At 45.6% G+C, this 26,237-nt stretch overlaps 1 long non-coding RNA gene across 1 annotated transcript in view; it reads right to left on the reverse strand.

Annotated features, from left to right (window-relative positions):
* LOC149873887 (uncharacterized) overlaps positions 1–26,237 on the reverse strand; it is a 132,728-nt gene that overhangs the window by 60,879 nt on the left and 45,612 nt on the right. Inside the window, exon 2 of the long non-coding RNA XR_016443038.1 lies at positions 135–226. This is a non-coding gene — a long non-coding RNA (uncharacterized LOC149873887). The remainder of the gene's footprint in view (positions 1–134; positions 227–26,237) is intronic.

A 26,237-nucleotide genomic window follows, 5' to 3' on the forward strand; every position in this document is an offset into this window, starting at 1 on the left:
ACCATATTAGGATAGAAGCTCTGGGGGGAAAAAACGAAAGAGGAGAAGGGAGTCTCAGAAAGGGAGGAGAAAGAAAGAGCATATGAAGGAGAAAGTGAGGGAGAAAGAAGATCTCCAGGAGATAAGACACTTACCTCAGGATTTTTCTCGCTGCTGGAGAGAGCGAAGCTCTGAGAAAGAGGGGCGGATCCATGAAGAGGCACCGGAGACGTGGCTGGCAGCCGCCCTGAAAAGTAAACAAACAAACAAAAAAACGAAAGAGTGAATTGACTCACTCCCACAAGCATAGTGAAAACAGCTGGATTCAAGGCTTCAGGCATGCACCAGATGAAAGGTCAGGATAGCAAAAGTAAACACTCAGGATAGCAAAAGTAAAGAGAGAGAAATAACACGGCTTGAAGAGAAAAGCCTGCTCTAAAAAAAAAAAGGAAATAGACAAACCAGAGTTAAACGGACTTTGTTTATTAACACTAAGTTCAGTCCAACCAAACTGATAAAGGTTAAATAAGAACAGGGTGTAGATAGAATTACAAAGTTGATATAATTGTTTAAAAAAAAACAAAAAAGGACCACTTCTGTTTAAAGATAAAGAAAGTTTGTATAGTGTTATAAAGAATAAATATAAAGACAAGTGTTAATCTGCATCTGATTGTGAATATATATATCGGCGAGTGTGTGGGAATAATCAAGTGAAGTTTTCCTCTATAATACCGAAATTCCTAATAAAGACACCCAAAGGGCAAAATAAAACAACAAACATATATATAACAACCCTCCTGACAAGTGACATCATAAAGCAGAACATATTATAATAAAATCCAAGACGTGGCAGGCGGGAAAGTCGGGGTACTTACAGCTCTTTGGGAGATTATAAAAGGATACAGAGAGGCAAAGTCCACCATCACATTGAGCACTGGTGCATTTGAAAGCCTTAAAAGTGTTGCTTTTGAGAGTTCAAACAAGCCCAGCACAGGGACTCACCCTCCCACTGAGAGCAGTAAAATGTGGACTGTCTTGACTGCAGCGGAGACATATTGTTGAGAGCTCAGAGCTCCAAGCTCAGTTCTCAGGAGGCTGATAAACCTAAATCTTTGCTGAATGATCAATTACTGAGGCCACAGCTCAAGCAGCTTAGATCTACTTTATCAACAGAGGGTGCAACTACATGTACAAATAATGCACCTTAAAGTTACTGTGTATTAAAAGAAAATGCAGTAAACTGCTCCTGGGAATGCATCTCCACATGCACCCATGTCAGGAGTAAATTTGCTCCCAATGGGAGCAGCTGAATCCAGGGCTGCTCCTGCCTCCTTGCCCTATTCTGCCCCCTTGTAGCAGCTGGGGGGAGCTCCAGGGGGCACAGGGGTCAGACCTGGGCTCCAGGGAGCAGGGGGGAGCTGTTCTGGAGTGGGGGACAGCTCCTAGCTACACAGAGCTCAGGATGGCAGCCTAGCTCAGCAGCACTGATTTGCGGTGATGCCCTATGGCCAAGCAACAGTAGCACCCTGAGTTCTTCCCTCACTTTGCTTCCTGAGTGAATGGGGGAGGTCTCTGTCCCCAGCCTGGTACTGCAGGGACATTGGGTGACATCCTTCCCACCTGTTGTGGCCTACAGCACCATCCTCTAATCTCAAGGTACAAACAGTTTCCTCTTAAGTTGACATTAGCCATGCCATAACAGCCTACCAGAGAGGGAAGAAAATGGAAAACATCATCCATATCCCATCCCAGAGAGTAATCTGTATTAAAGGGATGGGCACCCTAGGAAAAGCCATGCCTGGCACTTCAAAGTTCTCTGGTACTGATATAGCCACTAAGCAGTGAAGAAGAGATGGTGATGAATCAGTGTATATGCCCTATGCACTCTTGCATCAATGAAGCCTCCAAGTTAGCATCTCAGGGGATTGACTATAGCCTCCTCAGTAGCTAGACTAGAGGGGAAGGATGGGAGACTGGTCAGAACACTGACCTGGGCCACAGAAGAACTGGGCACATTGGCTCACTCTACCGCAGATTTCTTGTGTGACCTTGGTGGAGTCACTTAATTTCTCTTTGCTTCATAGTTTCATAGTTTCTAGGGTCGGAAGGTACCTGAGTAGATCATCTAGTCCAACCCCCTGCCATGGCAGGAAAAATTACTGGGGTCAAACGACCCCAGCAAGGTGCTCATCTAACCTCCTCTTAAAGACCCCCAGGGTAGGAGCCAGCACAACTTCTCTTGGAAGTTGGTTCCAGATCCTAGCCGCCCTGACCGTGAAGTAGCGCCTCCTGATATCTAGCCTAAATCTACCCTCTGCCAGCTTGCGACCATTATTCCTGGTCACGCCCGGCAGTGCTCAGGGGAACACAGACTTCCCCAGTGCCTGCTAGTCCCCCTTGACTAGTTTGTAACAGGCCACTAGATCCCCCCACAGCCTGCTCTTGTGGAGGCTGAATAGGTTCAGGTGCTATAGCCTCTCCTCATAGGGCCTGCCCTGCTGCCCCTGATCATGTGGGTGGCCCTCCTCTGGACCCTCTCCATGTTGTCCACATCCCTCCTGCAGTGCAGCGCCCAGAACTGGATGCAGTACTCCAGCTGCGGCCTGACCAGTGCCGCATAGAGGGGGAGTATCACTTCCTTGGACCTGCTCGAGATGCATCTGTGGATGCATGACAAGGTGCGGTTGGCCTTCCTGACTGCATCCCCACACTGCCGGCCCATGTTCATCTTGGAGCCAATGATGACTCCAAGATCCTTTTCCACCTCTGTACTGACAAGAATGGAATTCCCCAGCCTGTAGGTATGGTGCCGGTTGTTCCTTCCCAGGTGCATCACTTTGCACTTGTCAGTGTTGAATCCCATCCTATTCTCTTCCGCCCACCCCTGTAACCTGTCTAGGTCCCATTGCAGCCTATTCCTCCCTTCTAGCATGCCCACATCCCCCCACATCTTAGTGTCATCAGCAAATTTAAACAGGGTGCTTTTTACCCCCTCATCCAAGTCACTGATGAAGATGTGGAAGAGTGCAGGCCCGAGGACCGAGCCCTGGGGGACCCCACTGCCCACATCCCTCCAGATCAAAAATGATCCATCCACCACCACTCTCTGGGTGCAGCCCTCCAACCAGCTGGCGACCCAACTGACTGTGTGGGTGTCGACACCACAGTCCCCCAGTTTCTTAATGAGAACAGGGTGAGAGACAGTGTCGAAAGCCTTCCGAAAGTCCAGGAAGACTATGTCCACTGCTACCCCTGCATCTAACGATTTGGTGATCTGATCGTAGAAGGCCACCAGGTTGGTCTGACAGGACCTGCCACTGATGAACCCATGTTGGTTGCCCCTAAGCATGACGTCCCCTGCTGGCCCCTCGTGGATGTGTGCCAGCATAATTTTCTCAAACAGCTTGCCTAGGATTGAGGTAAGACTAACTGGCCTATAGTTTCCCGGATCCTCCTTCTTCCCCTTTTTGAAGATGAGAACCACGCTTCATTCACTATAAAATAAGGTCTTATAACACATCAACTTTGGCATCCATTATCTACCTCCTAGAACTGTTGCAGATTCTTTGGGGCAGGTGAGCCATTTGCATATGCATGTCCTTTCATTTGTCTGGGAGTGGGAGGGAGCAGAGGGAAGAGCTGCTTGGAAGTGAGGTTAGTATGAGGGAGAGGGGAAGGTAGCACTATTAGCACAGCAGGGGGAACTGGCCCTTTCCACCTAAATCGAAACAAATGTAAATAACAAATACAGAAGCCTGTGTATATGTGCATGTGTGAGTGTGTGTAATAGAAAATCAGTGTTTGTCTGTTGCCTGTTGACCACAAAGACTGAGAGTTTTAAACATCTGTCGATATGTACAGACTCAAGTACTTAAAAAACGTGCAGGATCTGGGCCTCAATAATGTTAAGAAATTAAAGAGTAGTAAATTGTGACGTTGGATGAAAGCTCCAGCTCAGGTTCTGTTTGTTATGGTGCGTATCCTCCAAGAGATTTGTTCTGGGATCCCAATGCCCCTAGGTTAGATTTTGCTCCAACACTGCACTCCCATAATGGAATAACTATCTGACAGTGCCCCAGAAGCAAGCATGACTTCGAGATCTAGTAGATGGGAGAAACTAGGCTGGTTGCCCACTGACCTCTTGTCAAGAGTCAGTAGATTAGCAGTGGGCAGGATAGGGTCAGAGATGGGCTTGCTAAACTGTCATCTGCACATAGAGATTACTGGAGTGGGCCTAAGGACTCCTTCCCTTAGGTGTCCCCTCATTATTAGGGACCTACTGAATTCATTGTTGAGTGGGCTGTGTGGCAGCTCCTTTAATTTTGCAGGTTCCCCCACGCACCTCCCTCACCTCCCTGCTGATTGGTAGAGGCACCCCACCGCTCGCTTCTGATTGGCAGGGAGGCAAAAACTTCACTTTTTAATATGCTGCCATTTTTACCTCCCAGCCACTGGGGTCCCTCAGCCAATCAGCAATGGGGACAGTGCACAGGGAAACTTGCAAAAATAAAGGAGCTGCCACACAGCAAACTTCCAGCATGAATTCAGTAGGTCCCTACTCATTATACCTGTGCAGAAGGCAGCTGTTACTCCTGCCTGGATAACCCACATGGGACTTGGCTGACCTGCATTCCCCTCTGCCCTCTGGCTCTCCCTCAGACCTGTCTTTTCAGTGTAAAATTCAATCTGTTATCTCCAGGCTATTGCCTGACCTTGACAAGTTCCTATGAGAAGAGGGGAGGAAACTAGCAAGCTGAGAAACAACAGTCCAGGCTCATTACAATGTGCTGTCCCTATGGCCAGTTATCCATCTGTCCATCAGAGCCTGTGGCTGTTCCCACCGGACAGACCCCCACCCTTTAAATGCTGAGTTATTCGATCCAAGTTCCCTCCTTAATGAACAGAGCAAAGCACTGGTGAGCAGAGCACTGACTCCTTTCTGTGTGGTGCTTCCATATGCTGGCTCTATCTTCACAAGTTCCTTTCACTCCCTTCACTCACAGTCCTGCCAGGTGTTTTATCAGCTCAAGACACATACTGCTCACAGTGTATGCTTAAAGAAATGGGGTGGGCTCATTCCCTCCAAGACAGATATTGGAAAATAGCTCAAACATCAAACATGCCCCACAATGACTTCATTGTTCTTTCCAGTTTAGATTTTAGGACAGATTCTAATCCCCAGCACTTAAGTGGACTCTGGTGATTCTATTCCACTCTGTTGAGAACTTTGAAAAACCATTAATGCAAAAGGTGGGTAGGTCTTCCTTCTCACTGCTTGTTTGTGACTCAGTTGTAAGAGTCAGAAGATGGCATGTTGCAAAAGTAAACGCATTAATGAATTTGTAGGGATTTGCAGAGGGCAGTACATATGGAAGAATGTGGATTGGGGTGCAATAGAATCACACTGGGCACATCTACACGTGCACTGGACTACACAGTTGTTACTGCACAGTCATTTAGTACTTGCTTAAGTAGTTGCTGCACAGTCCCAATTCCACATAGGTCATTTCCGACAGTAGTTTGTTACTACTCTGCAGTAGCATTGGCATCACAGCTCGTGCCTCCCAATGCTACACTGCCATAAGCTCGTTGCTACAGCGATGTAACATCTTATGTAGACACACCCCCTGGTTGTGCCTATACATGCAATTAGTGCTCAATAGGTTTACTGTGCAGTAAACCCATCCTGGGCAAGCATCTACATGTGCAGCCATTTGGGAGCAGATTTTCTCATGGCACAACCCTGATCCAGGACTCCTCTGGCTCTGTGCCACCCCCCTGCAGCAGCCGGGGGAGTTGAAAGCTCCGGCCGGCCACAGCAGCCTGGGGCCAGGGATCCTGTTTAAAAGCCAGCCATGTATGGTGCTCCATGACCACCTGCATTTCTGGCACAGAGCAGTCTGCAGCATGCTGACACAGCCCTCTACAACTGTCACCAGAACCTGTGCCCACCATGTGATGGCTACTCCACCCCCAGGCTCCCCATGCCCCAGACTCCTGCTGGCCACCCTGATCAGCACACTTCACCACTGCAGCAACTGCTGCCTGGCCTAGGTCAGTCCTGGCCCTGCCTGCCCCCCCTGTGCTTCATGGTCACATGAACAGGCTCACCACGATGCTGCCTAGCCTCTGGTCCATCACCTGGACACCAGCAAGGATGCTGACAATGTGCATGTGGAGACCACCACCGCTTCCATCACATGTGGCGAACCAGAAGGGGGTGCTCCTGTGCTGAGCCACCCACCTCACAATGCCCAACCAACTACGAAGTTCCGAGTGTATACCCTGGGGCACCTATGACCAGCCGACCCCTTTCCTAGGGCTCATCCACAAGCCTGGGGTAACCACCACCACCACCCAGACTCAGGTCTCTGTCTGGGCCCTGTGCTGCCTGGGATACACAGGCCTGCAGACCTTGGGATCTTGGGGTGCTTCTAGTAGCATGGTGTTTCTGAAGCATAGAAAGTAGCCTCCCTTAGTCAGCTGAGCAAAGAGGTGTGTCCAAACCCTCTCAAGCATGTACCACAAGGCTTGCTAATGGACAGCTTTATTGAGTACAGAGGGCAGGCTTGGGGAGAGGTATAAGTCAGAGAAGTAATAACAGAATAACCCTGAGCAAACAGAACCAGCCTGATAGCCATTTGATCTGCTTCTAGATTACTGAAAACTACATTTCTAATTAAGTTTCTGGTAATTTACTCACTTCCGTATCCTGAGAGAGAAAGAAAGCTGCAGAGGTCCAAGTTTCTGTGTAAATGTCCCAACATGTCTCCTTCTAGTTCCTCATGGAGAGGCTGTTTTATACCACTTTTGTAACCTCATCACTAAGTTCTCACCAGAAGCAGACCCAATGACATCACCTTCCCAGGTGAGAGGACTAGTCACATGACCTGCAGGGGTGGGAACTCTTAAACAAAGAAAGAGAGAGATCCCATGCTGCTTATGAAATTTACAACCCTGTTACCTAGGAGACTAGGTGAATCCAACAGCCAGCATTTATAACCAAAGGGGGAGGGTCTGGGCTGCTGCATTATAGCAGAGAGACAGACTGGGGGTGTGATTTCTCCACACCATCCATGAGCTCCTGGGCCTCCAGCCCCACTGCCTATGGGCCCACCCAGCCAGCCAGTACTGTTGGATACATGTCATCTAGTGCACCTGGGACAATAAGCAGTGGATGGACTCATTCTGGATGACCCAGACCACCTTCCAAAAGATCCTCAACCAGCTCTGCCCACACCATGCAGCTGCCCTCCCCCACAGACACCTGGCTGGCCATCACCCTGCTCAAGCTGGCTACATCTGCCAACCTACACTGTCAGCCACCTCTTCAGTGTAGGCAAGGCAACACTGGGAAGCAGTGTGTGGCACTGGGAACAATGTTAGTATGGTTCCCTTGACAGCCCTCAGGGGCTGTGGGTGAGAGTCTGGGCCTGCCAGGCCTGGGCAGGTGCCTGCAGTGCACAGAGCAGGGACATGGCATAGGGCAGGCAGATAGGCAGTGGAGCTGGGCCGAAGGCCAGTGCCAGGGTCTGGGCAGGCTGCTGCGGCTGGCCCACATCCACTGGTGTGGGACCTGATGGACAGAGGCAGGCAGTAGATGGCACAGGCCCCTGGGATCACTGATGTTCACTGAAGTGGGAGAGAAGACTAGGAATAGACATTGCAATTGTCCCTGGATAAGTTGCACCTGTATTTATCCTGGAATAAAAATATCCCAGGACTGGCATGCACACAACTTTTTAATCAGGGCTTAGTGAGTAGCTAAATATACTGTCAGTTTTCTGCCATTGATTCAACAATACAATCCCAGGATAATTGTACAGACATACTTTGCAATATCCTAAATAATGTGTTACTACCTCTTATCCAGGAAAGGATAAAATAAGAATTTATCCCAGGACAACAGGTTTGGATGTATGATTGGCCTTTGTCCTAGGATAAAATGGCTTATCCTGGGATACATGTGACATCTGTTTGCAGCCTCTGGCACCTAAGTCCACTTATGCACCTAATAAGACACCTTTTTGTAGAAACTTGCATTATAGATTGTCTATAAAGATACTCTGAAGGGAACAAGCACATCTCCATGTTAGGAATCTCCAAAATGTGATATCTGGTTGTACTTGTGTTGTTCTCAAAAGACCAAGGAGTTAAGCTTATAAAACGACAAAGCTTGTTTACTTAGAGAACAGTAACTTGCCTACAGTTTTGTTTTTCCATCCTGCAATCCCAAGGGCACATGTGACTACTTATACATAACACTCTGGAAGGTATCCACACAACTTCCCCCTTTAGATGTAGCATATCCCCATTAAATACTAACTTTGGCAGTTTAGTTCAACCCATAGTTAAAGCACATTTCAGCAGGTCTCTATTAGTCTTTGTGTTGGTTTTTTAACTCTAAGTGATCTTAGTTTCTCTGCATCCTTAATCCTTATTGGTTCAGTTCGTTTGGTTTCCTTGTTCAGATGTCTCTACTTCTGTGTCATTTTCAGTCTCCTGTGTCCTTTCGTGTTTCTTTGATCTTAGCTCTGTTTTGTGATGCTGCTTCTTTTCTCTGCTTTACAAGCTGCAAGTGTTGTCTGTTACTTCTTAATACCCACCCTTCTGATGTGACTACTTTATAGCAACTAGGGGCTACTTGATGGGAAACCAGTGCTTTTTGGTTCCACGTTCATTCATCTGAAATAAGCAAAATACCTCTGCTGTGAAGTTGTGGTAACTCCCTGGAACTCCTGTCATAGTACTGTTTTTGTTTGAGTTTGTCAATTTTTTTTAACCTTTCATGTCTTGCTTTTCATTAGGAGCATCATCCACAAGATTTGGCAGCTGGTTTTGAGTTTCCTGTTAAACAGCATTTCTGCTGGGGACAATGCATGTTTCATGGGTGCTGCCCTGTAATTTAAGAGTGACAGGTAAACATTGGTGTGTGAATCTGTAGTTTTTTTCAATAATTTCTTCACTATTTGTACTCCATTTTCCATCAGACCTTTGAATTGTGGGCATCTAGGACTTGAAATGTTGTGACAGAATCCATGTTTGTTTGCAAACTCTTTAAATTCAAGACAGTTGAATTGAGGTCTAACAACTTGTGGAATCCCATGTCTAGCAAAAATCGATTTGATGTGAGTTATGACATGGATTGCTGTTGTGCTTTCAAGCAATGCAATTTCAGGATAGTGAGAATAATAATCCAGCACTAATACATAATGTTTGCCTGCATGCATGAATAAGTTGATACCACAGATATAGGCTCCTTCATGACCATTGTGGGCTCTTTTCTTTGTGCTGATCTGTACTTTAGGCAAATTGTACAAGCCTTACACCACTATGCCATCATTTACGTTGGGCCAATATAAAGCACCTCTTGCTCTCTTTTTGTACTTTTCAATGCCTAGATGCCCTTCATGTATTCTGTTTAACATGTCTTTCAACAAATCATGAGCCTTTGAACAAAACGCCATCCAGTACTCACAGCTCTTTCTTGAACTGAGAGTAGGCACTAGGTATATGTTTTCCAGGCCAACCAGCACAAAGAGCTGTTATCACTTTCTGCAATGTGGTGTCCTGAGCAGTAGCTTCTGCAATCACAATCAGTGCCCACATTTTATCTGTGACAGGAATCTCTCTTTTAATTATTTAACATGTACTATGTCTGAGTCTGGAATTCTGTCATTTTCCATTGTGACTTATGCTCTGGACCATGTATCTGCAATAAGTAGATGTTTTTCTGGAGTGTACTATATGTCTACATCATACATTTGCAGTTGAAAGAAGTCTCTGTAATCTGGGTGGCATGTCTGATAACCCTTTCTTTGCTGTAGTTACCAAAAATTTATGATCAGTTTCATAGATTCATAGATGTTAGGGTCAGAAGGGACCTCAATAGATCATTGAGTCCAAACCCCTGTATAGGCAGGAAAGAGTGATGGGTTCAGATGACCCCAGCCAGATGCCCATCCAACCTCCTCTTGAAGACCTCTAGGGTAGATAGAGCACCACCTCCCTTGGGATCCCATTCCAGATTTTGGCCACTCTAACTGTGAAGGAGTTCCTTCTAATGTCCAGTCTAAATCTGCTGTCTGCTAGTTTATGGCCATTATTTCTTGTGACCCCCCAGGGGCACCTTGGTGAGTAGAGCCTCACCAATTCCCTTCTGCACCCCCATGATGAATTTATAGGCAGCCACAAGGTCGCTTCTCAACCTTCTCTTGCAGAGACTGAAGAGGTCCAGGTGCTTTCGTCTCTCCTCATAGGGCTTGGCCTGAAAGTCCTTAACCATATGAGTGGCCCTTCTCTGGACCCTCTCCAGGTTATCCACATCCCTCTTGAAGTGTGGCACCCAAAACTGGATGCAGTTTTCCAACTGCAGTGTGACCAGTGCCAATAGAGGGGCTTCCCATAGATGAACATATTAAATTTTTTATAGCCATATACCAGAGCTAAACTTTCTTTCTCAATTTGTGCATATAGACACTGTGACTTAAAGAGTGCCCTAGATGCATATGCTACTGGTCTCCAGCTATCCCCATGTTTTTTAAGCAAAGCTGCTCCAATGCCTTCTTTAGAAGCATCTGTTGACAATTTAATTGGTCTTTTAGGGTCATAGCATTTTAGTACCATTATTTTTTCCTTCAAGTTTTTAAATTCTGTCTCATGTTCATGGTCCCATGTCCACTGTAGGAGTGATCTACGGTGTTTGATCTGCTCTGCTAAATTATTTTGTAGGAGCAGTCTAAGGCGTTTGGCCTGCTCTGCTAAATTAGGTAGATATTTCCCTACAGAATTGATCATGCCCAGTAATCTCTGTATTCCTTTCTTATCTGTAGGGGATGAAAAGTTTGTAATGGCTTTAACCCTTGCAGGATCAATTTGCACCCCTTTCTCAGAGAGCTTGCCTCTCAGATATGTTATTTCTTTGACTCTGAATTTAAATATTTGTTTGTTCAGTTGCAAACCTGCTCTGCAATCTCTTTCTAATGTCTTTCTTAGCGTCAAGTCATGTTCTTCCATAGTATTTCCCCAAAGTAATACATCATCAATATAAACCATAGTTCCATCAAGATCTTCAAAAATTTGTTGCACCTTTCTGTGAAATACTTCAGATGCAGAGCACAGTCCAAAAGGAAGTCGATGAAAACAACACCTTCCGAAATGTATATTGAAGATACAGAAGCTAATGCTATTCTTTGCTGGGGAACATGCCAAAACCCAGAAGAGGCATCCAAAGTGGAGAAATATTTATCTTCTGCCATATTGCCAAAAATCTTTTCCACAGTGGAAATGAAAAAATGCTCCCTTTTGATGTATCTGTTTGTTTGCCTAGGGGGCAAACACAATCTCAAGGATCCATCTTTTTTTTTCTATTACGACCAGTGAATGAACCCACACAGTTAATTGCTCTACTTTTTCTATTATGTCCGTGTTAATTAATCTAGCTAATTCCTTTTTCAGTTTCTTCCTTGGTAAAAGGGGAACATTTCTTGGAGCATGTATGGCGGGACTATCTGGTTCTCTTCATTCTGTCTTGTACTCAATTAACAGTTTCCCTATGCCTTGAAACACATCATAAAACTCTTCTATAGTCTTGCTTTCTGGTCCCTCAATGGCATCAGTTCTCTTAATCAAACCTAGAGTTTTACATATTCACAATGCAGTAATTGAAACTAGCTTTCCTGGGACTGTTACAAACTGAATTTTTACTATATTACCCTTGCATCTATCATACAGTGCACAAACACCCTCGGTTGCAATCAGGATTGTTATATACTGTAAGTCTCACTTTCTTATTCTCATAGTACACAGGTTTAGTTTTCATTTTCTGAGTAATGTATTCTGAAATTACATTGACCTCTGCCCCTGTATCTAATTTAAAAGTTACAATTAGTTAATTGGTGTCCAGGATGACTGTCCAGTTCTCAGAAGAAGGAACTTCTTCTTGCATTGTGCCAGTGAGGAATTCTTCTTTTTCCACATTGCATACAGCATGCACCTGCTGTTTCTTGTGTGGTGCATCCTGCCTCTTTTTGCAAACTCTTGCAAAGTGATTGAATCTTTTGCATTCATTGCAGCACTAAGCAAATGCAGGGCATTGCATGAGTTTGCAGAAACCCCCACAGCTGACCATTGTTTCTTCAAGCAATTCTCTTTGGCCTCCACCTACCTGCTTCATAGAGAGGTCCTCCTTTCTGTATTGTTTGTGTGTTGCCTTAGGTTTTTGCAGTCTTGTAATCCTGTCTGGTTCAGTATGTTCTGTTTTTTCCTCCAGCTTCTGCAGCTTGGCATTTGTTATCTCAGCTGCTTGGCACAATCTAACTGCCTTTTCCAAATTAAGCTCAAGATCCTCTAGCAGTCTTTTCCTGAGGCTTTTATCTCTTATACCCAGTACTATTTGGTCTCTGATCATGGACTCTTTTAGGTCTCTAAAGCTGCATATCTGGCTCAGCAGTCTGAGCTCTTTGACAAACTCCTCTACTGTCTCACATCCTTTCTGCTGTCTCATGTGGAAATTATATTGTTCAAAGATTTCATTGTGTTTGGGTATACAATATTACTCAAACTCTTTTATTACTGTGACATAGCTTTTCTGTTCTGCTTCTGACAGATGTAGGCTATTATAAAGAGACAGAGCTTCTGGCTTTAACTCCTCTGGAATTGTGAGATGCTTCATTTTTTTTTTCCTTCTTTGCACCTGACTTCTGGTACCATGTGTTGTTCTCAAAAGACCAAGGAATTAAGTCTATAAACAAGAAAGCTTGTTTATTCAGAGAACAGTACCTTGTCTGCAATTCCAGGGAAAATGTAACAACGTATACATAACACTCCTAAAGATATCCACACAATAGTCACACCTACAGACAGTGTAGGGAAATGGCTGAGAATAGCACTTAGGTTTTCCTTATGTAGCATGAGCTGGGATGTCATTAGCTACTGCAATGGTTCTGAGCAGATATATCAGGCCACCAAGGAAAGGAGTATCTGGAAAGCTTTCTAGTAGGCAATAGGGAGAGGCAGAGGGAAAATATTATGTGAGTTTTAAGACAGAGTTGGATAAATTTATGAATGGGATTATATAACACAGCTGCTTGTGATAGCATGGGACTAAACTGGATAGGCTATCAGGGAGAGAGAGGAGGTCCTTTGTGGCCCTATATGCCTATCTTACCTTCAAATCAAATGCAGCCAGGACTTAGTCTTCTTAAGGTTTTGATTGCACAGATTAATCTCCCAATTCATTATCCATCCTTAGCAAGCTGTTAATTGTTCTTTTGAAAAAAAGAGTTGATGCTCCAGTGCCCAACATGTGATGTTAGTTATAACCAATAAATGTCTTCAGATGATAACACTTACTCTCTGGCAATGCTGAAGGTGTAATGGAATTCTTCCAGTTTAAATAAATTCACCTGCAGAGTGTACCACTTAGAAGGGATTCCCTGCAGAGCCAAGATCTCCTATTTTGGCCACAATTATAACAAAAATGGACACTTGTTTTGGCAGGGGGAGATCATCCATAGGACATTTTTTGAAAGTACACACTCAAAGGAAATCTATTCCTGGGCATGTACAGAGGGCTACATAGTGACATAGACAGACTGTCAACAAAATGAGAGACCTCCTCCCCTTGCCACAAATAGCTAAGAGTTTAGGGCACTCACTTGGGAAGCTAGCATTTATGGGTTCTTCTGACCCAGTGGAGGTTTGAATCTTGGTCTCTCTGACTTCTCAGCATGGTGCTCTAGCCACCATAGCACAGGTCAGACATCATGCACACTAATCTCCAGACCCCTCTTGAAGCTGGACGTGGGAGGAAGGCATGTGTGGCCAGGAAGAAAGGAACAAACTAGAGGATGTGTATATCAGTGAGGTAGCTTTTAACCTGGAAGGGAGTCCTGGGTTCTAGCCTGCATTCTTGTGCCCAGTGGGAAAGAAGCTTCCCACCCACACTGCCCTCAACCCATTTTTTCTGAAGACTGTATTAGTGTCTCAGCTGTGAAAGATTCACCGCTAAAAATGGCAGCTAATGACTGCCATCAAGTGTGATGGTTAGAGTGCTGTGCTGGAAAGAAAGAGAGGCCCTTGTTCATACTCCCTCTTAATATAGATCCCTATAGATCCTATAATCTCTGGCTTTCTAAGTGAATACCGTAGCCTCTGAGCTATAGAAGCAAATTAAATACATACACACAATACTTTTCTGTTCTTCAGTCTAGGTCCAGCAGTCCTGGATTTTCAGGCATCTACAGCCATCACACATCCTCAAGGAGCACACATACATGCTATGGCCTCTGGGTATGACAGTGCTAAAAATGCCACATAGACAACCTAAAAATGGCTACTGAGACGCCCAGGAAAGGTTCCAGCCAGCTCCAGACTGTATGGAGAACTCCCTGTGCAGCCCAGGGCTGTCTGGGAACTGTCCTTCTTGAGACAACACCCCAGGCTGTGTGGGAATTTCCCTGCTTAGCCCAGGCCTAGGTGTTCCCAAGACCTGGTGCTGCTTAGCTCCCAGCTCCTGTGGGGAGCAGGGAGCCGAGCAGCACCAGGATGGACCAGGCAGGGTAGAGAAGAGGAGGGTGGGCAGAGAGCAACCCCATACCAGCACTGGTCAGATTCCAGCTTTTGAGGGGATCCGGGAGCTGAATAGCACCAGGACCGAGGCTGTTCCCCATCCCCTGTAGCCCCCTAGTGTTGATGCTAACTGGGAGCAAATTTGCTCCCAGCCAATGTCTACACATGTGCTACTGTGCAGCATCTACCACACAGTTAGTTTGCTACCTGTATTTATGGGTAGTAACTAACCGCACAGTAGACTCATTTACTGTGCATTAAATGTGCACACATGTAGACAGTGACCCTTAACTGTGCAGTAGATTAGTCTCCTGTGCAGTAAAATGTCTCATTATACTCACTATTTACAATCAGGTCTGGATTTGTAATAGTGCTTCAGCATCCACTTTGCTGAGAAATTTGAAAATCAGGTCCTTCCTGCTAGAGATGTGTGTTTAATATTGGGAGTAGTTATATCTGCATGACAATGCGAACATTCATCTACATTTATTGTATATTGTGCTATTCTTGTGTATGGAGGACAATGGCAGTGGAACAATACCAGCATAATGAATATATTGAACTGAGCAGTAGATCTATCTGGAATGTATAACTAGATACTGCTTTGACTCTTCAATTTTTCTACTTGAGCGTAGGAGTAGTACGTGCATTCAGGAGGTACAATAGAACTAATTCTGAAGAGCTGTCAGTTTGGAACATTTTTCACCCCTGGAGGATTTAAAAATTGAATTAAGAGAGATGCATCTTTTGTTCACGCAGTTTAAAGATGCACCATCAACTCAAGTTCTCATAAATTTCAAAGGTTTAAATACTGGCAAGGACTGTAAAATTTGGGACCCACTGTTTCTCACTGTATTTTGCCTTCATTGTGCATTTTGTTCTCCTGTCTTTTGGAGCTTGTAGTAATGAACTCAAGTTACCAACAAACCTGTGACTAGAGCTGGAAGGGAAATGATTTTTTTTCTTTCCCTAAAAATTTTCAACCAAAACAACATTTTTTTCCTCTTCATTTTCTGTATAAAAATGTTCTTTAAAATGTTTTGAGTTTTGTTGGGAAAGCCAAGAAACAAATATTGTCTGGTTTTCAGTTACTGAGAACTGAAACATTTTGACTAGAAATAGAAAGAGGGAAAAAAATAAGAAGGCTCTTGTTACTGAAAAGCCAAGAAAATGAATTATTTTTTAAAGTGGATTTACAGAGAAACTTAGAAAATTGGACATTTCAATCCATACTTGATTTTTCCTTCTTTTTTTTTTATGAACTCCTTTGGTATCATTTCCACTGAGGCAGGAAGCCAGTTATGCCTGAAAACTGTTTGGGTGGAAAAATTTCAGTCATCTTTGTTGGGAGTTGTAACACACACCATCTCCCCTTCACTGAGTACTATAGCATCCTGCCCTAGAGAGAGAAGTTTGGGAGTCTTCTTGTGTGTCTTCTGCCTGCTCTACCCATGAGTAGGAAGAAAGGGGCACTGCTTGATAGCTCCTCCCACCAAGGGGATGGAGATAGAGAGGGGAGATCCAGTAAGAGAAGTGCAGTGTCCTCACCACAGAAAGGTGGGAAGAAGAGGCCCTGATACTTCTTGTCCCAGAAGGAGGAAGGCACAAGGATAATGGGGCACAGCCTCCTCCTCTTTGCATGGCATCAAGAGTGGCTGCCAGAAAAGCTCCTCATGCCTGGGTACAGGCATGACTAGCTGACACAGAGATGCAGGGGAAGAGCCATAGATTAGATGTGATAGATTTGATTTTAAGTAACAAATTCTCTACTAACTTGTATGTGTTATCCATCAGGAGCTATGCCACCTCCAGATCTGGTGACTTGTCAGTTCTGGTCAGCTCACAGTACCATTTTCCTTCCTACCGGTTTGGCCAAAGATCCTGCCAGCTGCTGAGACTTTTCTAAGTGTTCCCACCCCTCCCCAATGCTTTCTGCACCTCTCTAAGTCAGCCCCCTTGCTCTGTTATCAATGATTTTTATTACTTGTGGAACTTGGAAGTGCCCATTGAAATTACTGCCCCAGTCTGCTAGACACTAGGGCCATGCAAAGCTTCGGTCCCTGATTCAATTTGCCGGAGATTCGGGCCAAGTCGGAGGCTGAATCTCTAAATCCTAATCAAATCAGAGGATGCTTTAATCTCTCCAAATTGAATCGGAACCCTCCAAATCGATTTGGAGAAATTCAGACAGATTCAGCAATTCAGACATAGAGACAGCTTTAAATGTTTTTTCTACATACCCCTAGGTAGCAGGGGCTTGTGAATACTGTGATGCTGGGGTGGATGGAGCATCCCACAGAAGTACGGGGGGCTCCCCAGCATACTTGGCAGCAGACCCGGAAGTGGACCAGAAGCATTTCTGGGTCCACCGGGGAGCGTGCTGGGACCCCCCCCCCTCCCCTCACACCCCTCCGTGCCCCTCCCAGCTCAGTAACTGGTGCCTTCTGGGTCTGGGAGGAGGCACCTGGGGTTGTCCTGCAGCCAATCACCGAGCCGGGGGGAGTGCATGGGGGGACGGGGGGCTGCACACTCCCCAGCAGACCCAGAAGTGGACCGGAAGTGCTTCTGGTCCACTTCCAGGTTTTCTGCCAAGCACATTGGAGAGCCCCTGGCACTGCTGTGGGATGCTCCATCCACCCCAGCACCACAGCAATCACAAGCCACCCTGCTACCTCAAGGCATGAGAAAGTTAGCATCCAGCACCCCTCTTCACTCCCACCCAGAGTACCAACATTTCAAGTTAGATCTCTGGTGAAATAAGCAGTGATCACAGCAGGCTGGTTCTCTGGCTATTGGCATGTGTTTTGTATATAGAAAAAAAAGGAATTGTTCATTCTTGTCACAGATCCCAAGCTCAGTGATTTTACCTGCTGGGCCCTTTCTAGAGCATCAGTCCTAGCCCATTTTTTTTTTTAATCAGACTGTTTCTCAGGTGGAAGTGAGAAGAGAGTGGGAGTGCTGGCTGCAGGCAGGCATTAATGCTGCTTAGCTTCTAGTGAAATATGAGGAGAGCAAAAATCAGTGCTTTGGGAATGCTACATTGCCAGGATGGTTTGTGGAGGTGGAAAGGGTAAATGATAATAAATCACAGCAGAAAATACCCGTTTTATTATGGATGATACCACAAGATAATCTGCAGAGCTTAGAATCATATCTTAATATGGATGTGAACAGCTGTTCTCTTCCTGCGCTGCTGTCCAATTATAGCGCATGAGGTGTGCACAGCACTTGCACAGATCTATGCTATGTACACAAGAGCAGGATGGCACAGAGGTGTCAGCAAGCAACCCCAGTCCACTTAATTCTTAATGCATGCAACTATCACTAGGGACCTACCAAAATCGCAACTGCATGATTTGTACAGAAACTAAAATTGAAGGCAGGCTCTGTTAAAAAGTGCAGGCTCTGCTTTTTTGGCAGGCTCCCTAAAAAAAAACCTACGGAAAATAAAATGCTCGCTCCCTCTGGAGATCCAGCAGTCCTTGTGGCCCCTGCAGCCCAGCCACGTGGCACACCATGCCCGGGGGGCAGGGAGCATTGCCACTGCTGAAAGATGTAATCCTTTCACTCAAGCAGTTTAAATCATTATTTTTTAAAGATATGAAGAACACAAATTCATCTTTCCCCCTAAAAAAACCTGCCCAGGTGTCTTGTTACACCAACACACTATAGCCTTCAGAGGTTGAGATGTGATGTGTGAACACAAATTTCTTTTCAGGTTTGCTAAAATCTTGTTAGGTGAATGGATTACACGAACCAGAGTAGATTGGCCTCTATTTAATGTGACAATAGAAAAAAAAATCTGTTTGTTAGGCACAATCTTATGACTCTTAAGACTTGGGTTTCCCTTGTCTACCATAGACCTCCAGGATGGCCTTGAGCAACTACCTTAAACCCACATCTGCAAACGCATCTAGATACTTAACTGCCTTTTAGAGTTGGGTTCTTAAATACTTTGAGGATCCTGGCTTAAGTTTTTCTATTCTGAGTTCCACATGTGTAAATGGGCTGGACCCGATGGTCTGCAAGGTCCCTTCTAGCCCCTAAAAACTAGGAAACTATTAAATGGGACTGATAGCTCTGCATTATCTTCTAGCACTGTTGTGAGGATAAATACCTGCAGGGCAGCAATTTCTCAGACACTGTGGACACAGGAACTATAAGTACTTAAGAGCAAATTGCCCAGTGTTTGCAGAGCATTTTGAATGTTTCTTTTTATTCCCACATCCTCCATCCAAAGTGTGATTATTTGTTAGGTTCATTGCTACACATTATGATCCTGTTTGTCATTATATTCTTTAATCCTTCTGACATGTAAAGCAGATGCCTTATCTCCTAGGATACATGGATTTTTGTAACGACTGTAGGCTTGTAGGAATATTATTTCAGCCACTTGAGAGCATATCCGTATTCTTTTCCCCTGAAGAACAAACATAACACATCTTAGTTTAAAAAAATGTGATGCAAAAAAAGTGAAAAAATCAATATTTGAACCGGATACAGGTAAGATCTTCAGCTTGTTAATCAGCATCAGTTTATGGACATCATGAACCTGCACTGATTTGAAATAGCTGAAAAACTGGCCCAAAATTGACATTTTTACTTTGTTTGCTTTTATAAACTTGGTTTCAAGGTACAAGTGGGAGTCTCTTTTTATGTTATTTGAAAAAAGAATGGTAATGGAAGGCACTATGTCCTGCCTAAAATCAATACAACCCAGTTCCCCCTCCCCGTGCGCAAGCATGCACACACACACACACACACATATACACATATACACATATGCTCCCACCTCTAGGAAATTAGGACATTATTTCCTTATTTAGATTCGTCCCTAACCTGTTTTTTAAAATCAGTTAACAAATGCAGAGACAGAAAATATTCAGGGTGAAGTTGGAAAACAAGCCAAATGAACAGCAAATTCAGAACAAAGCAAGCTTAGCCTGTTAAGGAGATTGTCAAAGCTGCATTCTTCAGTTCCCTTAAATAAAGAAAAGATGTTTTGTGCCTTTATCTCCTTCCTCTCTGTCATCTGTGCAGCATCCCATCGTGTGTGAAAATTATATTTCTCCAAAGAGTGCCAAAATAACACATATCCCTAACTCCAACCATTCTTGTCACGACCTTGAGCCAGCAAATTTCCTGCCGGCATTGCGTAACTCCCTTCAAAGTCATGACACTTCTGACATGACAGCTTCTCATCCTTCTGTGCTAATTTTTATGTCTGCATGAAAACCAGCCAAAGTGTGTTTTGTTGTTATTTATAGAGACTTAGAAGCACCAACCCATGCCCGTGCACAGTTATACTATATATAGTACAAATACGTAAGAAAAGATCACCCTGCTACAGCTCTAAAATAGCACTATCATAAAGGTAGAGCACTGAAGCACAGGTTATGGGTAGACTTTTCAGAAATGCTTATGTGATTCAGGAGCCTCAGGGTATGATCTTGCTGCCAACAGCTGCTCTGAAGAACCCTGCAGTGAAACACGGTACACCTCCCCTCCCCCCCACAGCAAGTCGCATCCATCCTGGGGTAGAGCATGTATGCAGCAGGTGTGCTGAACTTCCCTGTGATGTTCCTAAGCACTCTCCTCCTACAACATAGACACACCCATGTTCAGAGCCGCTCCTTGGGCAGGGCAAATTGAGGTGACCACCCCAGGCCCCATGCTTTGGGGCCCTGTGGAGCCAGGTGGAGAGGCTACAGCCCCTCCTGCGGGGCCCACCTGGAGCTGGTCCCATGCCACAGAAAAAGCATCCAGCAGCTCGCCACCTCTCCCCTCCCCACAACACACACTGCTGGCTTGGTGTCCACTGAAGAGCAGTTCATCCAGGATGCGCGGGATCTGCTTGGCCCTGGGTGCCAAATTTCATTGCTACAGTACTGCCATGCACTGTCTTTGCAGGGGTCCCATGGCTCCATGCAGCATTAAAGGGGCCACACACTCTTCTAAGGTCGGCTCTACCCATGTTTCATTTCCAGAAGTGATTTGTGGTGAAATTTTCAAAACCCCCTACATGACTTCAGAGCCTATGGTCAGGTGTAGGGGCCCTAAATTGAAGCAGTAGGTTTTTAAAAACATTGCTTCAATTTAGGGCCAAGTAAACCCCCATGTCATGCACACCAGTGCACTTAACCGCCTCTCGGGCAGCAGGGAGAGGAAGGTGAGCTGCCGGTGGGTGGAGCAGTCCTTGGGCTGCAGGTGGGAGAGGGGGCTAGTGTTTCCCCCTGCGGCAGCAGTGGCCCCCTCCCCACCACAGGCAGCATACGCCCACAGGGATCCGACTCAGGCAGTCCCAGGGGGCACTGCAGCCGCGAAGGGATACAGCAGGTCCCCATGCAGCTCAGGCATGCAGGCTCCATGGGGGGGGTGGGAGTGGGGGGGGCAAAAAAAAGATCAAGTTTGCCACTTTTTTTTTTCTTGGGAGGAGCCTGCCTTCCCAGGCTGCTGCCAGGCTGCCTGCAGGGCTTTTTGCAGAGCCCCTGGGCTGCATGGAGCCCAATGCTTCACTCCATAGCTGTAAGGGCAGCAAAAAAAACTCTTCAGAGGTGTTTTAGTTTGCTGCACCCCAAGTCATTTGAGGTACATTACACCACCAAATTTGCTACAGCAGCTGGAATTACTGAACAATATACCACCGACACATGCAAACACCAACACCATTAAAGCAGTGCAAAATCATTTAACCCACTTTAAAGTGTCATGCACACATGCTCCTCATTTCATGTACACACGGCCTATGTCTCAATTTCAAAAGTGCCTTCAAGCCAGGAGCTCATTTGTCAGCATTAGTTAACAAAAGATTAAGAGAGGTGTCTAGTAGTATTGTCAAAAGTGCTTAAGCAGGTTACATGCCTAATTCCAGTTGATTCCTATGGGGGTTAGGAGTCTAATCTGCTTACCCACTTCTAAAAATCCCACTAGAATTCTCCTGAGGTGCTCCCATACTTTTAAAAATCCCACAAGGCACATCATTCCCCTAGGAGTCCACGGGAATTAGACAAGTTACACGCTTAGGCACGTGTTGTAATCCCACTAAGCATCTATGAGCATCTTTAGATACTTAGATACTTTTGAAAGCAGTAAGGTGGCGATCATGACTGCTTGATAAATGATGAGCTTGATTTCAGATCTTATGTTGTGATCTTCAAACACTCATTTCCTCAGGCTTCCAAAGGTTGTACTTGCACTTTTAAGGCAATGTTGGATTTATTCATCTATGTCAGCCTTTTGTGAGAGATAGCTTTATCAAGTAGGTGTCAAAGATAAATTTTAAGCTTGTGCTGCCAATACAAGGAGTTAAGTTTGACATATGCACAGACAGCCCAAGTGAATGGAAAATGCCATAGTGCACTCAGAGCTTGCCCCCTGCACAACCCTTGGGCCTGTCAATCACTTGTGACCTACTTTTCAGTTCGCGCATGCTCAGTCACACAAAGAACCTTATCAGACGCATGCTCAGTCTACAAACTGCATGAGGTAATCTGAAATTCCATTGAGAAAGCGTTCTCAATTTCCATTGAGAAATTTCCATCGAGAAAGCATTTTGATTGGCTACTAAATTTGTATAAAAGAATGGTGAGACCCCACCCTAGGGGGAGACCCACTTAACTGAGAACAGAGGCTGTTCATCAGGGACTGTTCCTCAGTAAGGCTCCTCGGCCTATTGGTCTCCTCTGCTTGGATTTTCGTTTCATCTTCAACTTCGTCTCGTTCTTTATCATACTGAACTTCTGGCTTTCATAGATTTCATAGATTTCATAGACATCAGAGCTGGAAGGGACCTCGGGAGATCATTGAGTCCAGCCCCCTGCCCAAAGGGCAGGAAGTCAGCTGGGGTCATAGGATCCCAGCAAGATAAGCATCCAATTTACTCTTGAAGGTGTTCAATGTAGGTGCTTGAACCACCTCTGCTGGCAGACTGTTCCAGACCTTGGGGGCTCGGACAGTAAAGAAATTCTTCCTTATGTCCAGCCTGAAACAGTCTTGCAGGAGTTTGTGACCGTTCGACCTAGTCATCCCTTGGGGCACTCTGGTGAACAAATGTTCCCCCAGATACTGGTGGTGACCCCTGATAAACTTATAGGTGGCCATCAGATCACCCCTGAGCCTATGCTTTTCCAGGCTAAAGAGTCCCATGTCTCTCAGCCTATCATCGTAAGATCTGTTTTCCTGACCTCTGATCATGCGCGTGGCTCTCCTCTGGACTCTCTCAAGCTTCTCCACATCCTTTTTGAATTGTGGAGCCCAAAACTGGACGCAGTACTCCTGCTGCGGCCTCACCAAGGCCGAGTACAAGGGGAGAATGACGTCCCGGGATTTGCTCGAGAAGCATCTATGGATGCACGCCAGCATTTTGGTCACTTTGCTAGCCGCAGCATCGCATTGCAGGCTCATGTTCATCTTGCGGTCAATGATGACCCCCAAGTCTCTTTCTTCAGTAGTGCTATCCAACATAGCACTGCCAAGCCTATAAGGATGCTTCAGGTTTTTCCTCCCAAGGTGGAGAACCTTGCATTTTTCGGTGTTAAACACCATGAGGTTCTCGTCTGCCCATTTGCTGAGCTTGTCCAGGTCAGCCTGGATCATCCACCTATCTTCTGGCGTGGATGCTTTGCCCCAAAGTTTGGTGTCATCGGTGAACTTGGCCAGTCCACTCCTGACTCCAATGTCCACATCATTAATGAAGATGTTGAACAGTATGGGTCCAAGGACAGAGCCTTGAGGGACCCCACTGGTCACAGGGCACCGCGATGAGTGACTGCCATCAATTACAACCCTCTGGGTCTGACCACGGAGCCAATTTCCCAGCCAGTGGATCGCGGTGGAGCCAAGGCCACAACTGGCCAGTTTGGCCAAGAGGTGATCATGGGATACCAGATCAAAAGCTTTTTTGAAGTCAAGATATACGACATCAATCTCTTCTCCCTGGTCCAGGTGATAGGTCACCTGGCCATACTGGCACCAACTACTGACCACGACTCGGATCATCCCTACTTACCTTGACTGCATCTTCGCTTTTCCACATCTCAGCTTTCGACCTCGACTTTGCCCCGTTGTTCATCACTGGACTGGCGTCATGACACCGTTCATCGTTTCTACGAGTTACAGTTTTGTTCGTTTGTACTCCACTTATGAGCTGTTGACCAGACCTGGGACTAGCTAGTGGGCAGCCACACCTATCCCTCAGGGGATAGAAAGCAAGGGCTCACTTGTGAACCCCGTGGGCCAACAGACCCCTTTGTTGTTATCGTTCAACTGTAACTGAAGAAAGCATCATCACCTACGCCTCACAAGCATAAGTTAAATAAATCCATCTTTACTTGAAACCATACAAGTCTCGTGCCTCAGAACTCCTCGCCAATAATCCCGCCTGTTTCGTTCTAAGCCACTGCCCGGCCCACCGTGACCTTGGGGCCTTCAGTTGGTTCCGACAGTAGTCAAGATCCCTACCTTATGGAACTGAGATGTGGACAACGTACAGGAGGCACCTCAAGTCACTGAAGAAGTACCATCATTGCTTCCTACGTTACAAACGACCCTTTGAATCCAGTGGGAAGACAGATGCACCAACATTAGCATCCTCTTGCAAGCAAACACCACAAGCATCGATGCAATGATCATCCAACAGCAACTTTACTGGGCCAGCCACATCATCTGGACGTCTAACTTCCCACTCCCAAAGCAATTTTTATTCTCCCAGCTCAATCAAGGCATATGCATAAGAACAGGACGATAGAAGGTGGGAAAACTGGAGCAGCATAAACAGTGTGTTTTGGACCAGATCAAGAATCCAGTTGATGGGGCAAAAAAACAGGACATTATGTCCTATAAGGGTCAGCTTGTTGCAACCCAAGGTGGGGAAAGAGACAATATACAGAGGCTGTTAAGAAAGCAGCAAGACAGACTAATGGCATATCACAATACAGGAGCCAGAAACCTGAGTCCGCTTTGCATAGATAAGACTATGATAAGATTATCAGGGTACCAGTATGTAGGGACACAAGAGACCAGACTGTGAGCAGGCTTTGACTGTCAGTTGGCCAGAGGTCAAAGTCAGATGCAGCCAGGAATGCAGGTGACCACCAGGAAGACAATCATCAACAAGAAGACCACAATAGGAGAGGACCAGATCCAAAGAGTGGGAGACTGGTTTGATGACCATCATACTTGTATGACTATGAGACTTAGTAGGCTACATGTTGGACTATTGGTGAAACCATGTCCCTATGATAGGCTATATGCTGACAACCTCTAGCCCCAAGCAATCAAAGATCAGTACAAATGGAACTATGCCAATTTCTTTTCTTTTCTTTTCTAATTTAATTTTTGTTGTGTTGTGTTTGGTTTATTACAAGGAAAGATGCAACAGGAAGGCCTGTTGTAGAGAGATGATTTGGAGGCTGACAACGGGAAGCGTCATGTGTTTGAGGAATTTCACAATACCTCCAAACATGCACTGTACCTCATGACTGTAAAGAGCAGTGCTGAGCACAGGGCATTTCAAATAAAGATCCAAGTTCTTGCAGTCCAGACAGAGTCCCTTTATTACTGCACACAGCTTTCTGCAAGATACAGCATCTGACACGCACCCACCCCCACACTAGTCCATTTCAACAACCAACCTCTGTGGGAGATTTCATTGAAAAAAGAATTTTGCTTTTTTTCACCCACCTAATTATGTCCACTTCCTTCAGCCCTCCCCACTTACCCTTCAACAATAGCATCAGCACTATCCTTCTCCAAGACCACAGCGGCCTCCTTCATGTCATCCATCTTCTTAATAAGTTACAAATCCACTGACTTGACCATTCAACTGGTGGAAGTCACCACATGGCATTGGACTAAGTAGCCTCCAGAGGACCCTTCCAGCCCTGCTCTTCTAGGATGTTATGATTCCATGAATTATGCCTGTGCAAAAATCTGACTCCTATATTTTATTAAGTAAAATGTAAATTGAGCAATCACACACAAAACAGGAAAACAGACCTCAGGTCCAATGATACTGCAGAGACTCTCTCCTACCTAGGACATAGGCTCAGTGACAGGCCTGAAAGCACGTGGTAATGCTCTGTGGTCTGTGGGAAGCTGGCAGTTCACATGAAGCAGGCTCCTCCTCCTCTTCTCCCAGCTGCTAAGTCACATTAAATTGATGTTCTAATTAATGTTCTGCATTAGCAATTGCACAGTAATTCCCACACAGAGAAGAAACAATGAATGTGTGGGACATGGGCTGGGCAATCATGAATGGAAGACAAAGGAGATGACTACAGATGTGAAGGAAATAGCTTACACTTGAGCAGTAATTCCCATGCTATGAGACATATAGCACATTGTCCCAGGGCACGGCGAAGGCATGAACCCTGAAGGGTCCAAGGGGGGCCGTGGGGGGCAGCACACCACGGGGAAAGGAAAGGGGAAGAGAGAATAAACAAGAACCACTTACCGGCGGCAGGAATCACGGCGGGGCTGGAAGCAGCGGCAGGAATTGCAGCAGAGCGGAAAGCGGCAGCGGGTCCCGCGTGGCTCATTAGCCGCGGTTTATTTAAAGGGGAAACAGCTGGGGAAGCAAGGGAGGAGAACCAGCGCGGGAGGATAAGAAGGGAGAGTGAGTGGGCAGAAGAGAAGGAGAGGCAGCAAGAAAACGTGGGGAGAAGAGCTTCAGAGCACACTAGGAAGGT

The sequence above is a fragment of the Crocodylus siamensis genome, chromosome 1 (assembly GCF_052110815.1).
Source record: "Crocodylus siamensis isolate JL-2025a chromosome 1, ASM5211081v1, whole genome shotgun sequence".
NCBI classification, from domain to species: Eukaryota; Metazoa; Chordata; order Crocodylia; family Crocodylidae; genus Crocodylus; species Crocodylus siamensis.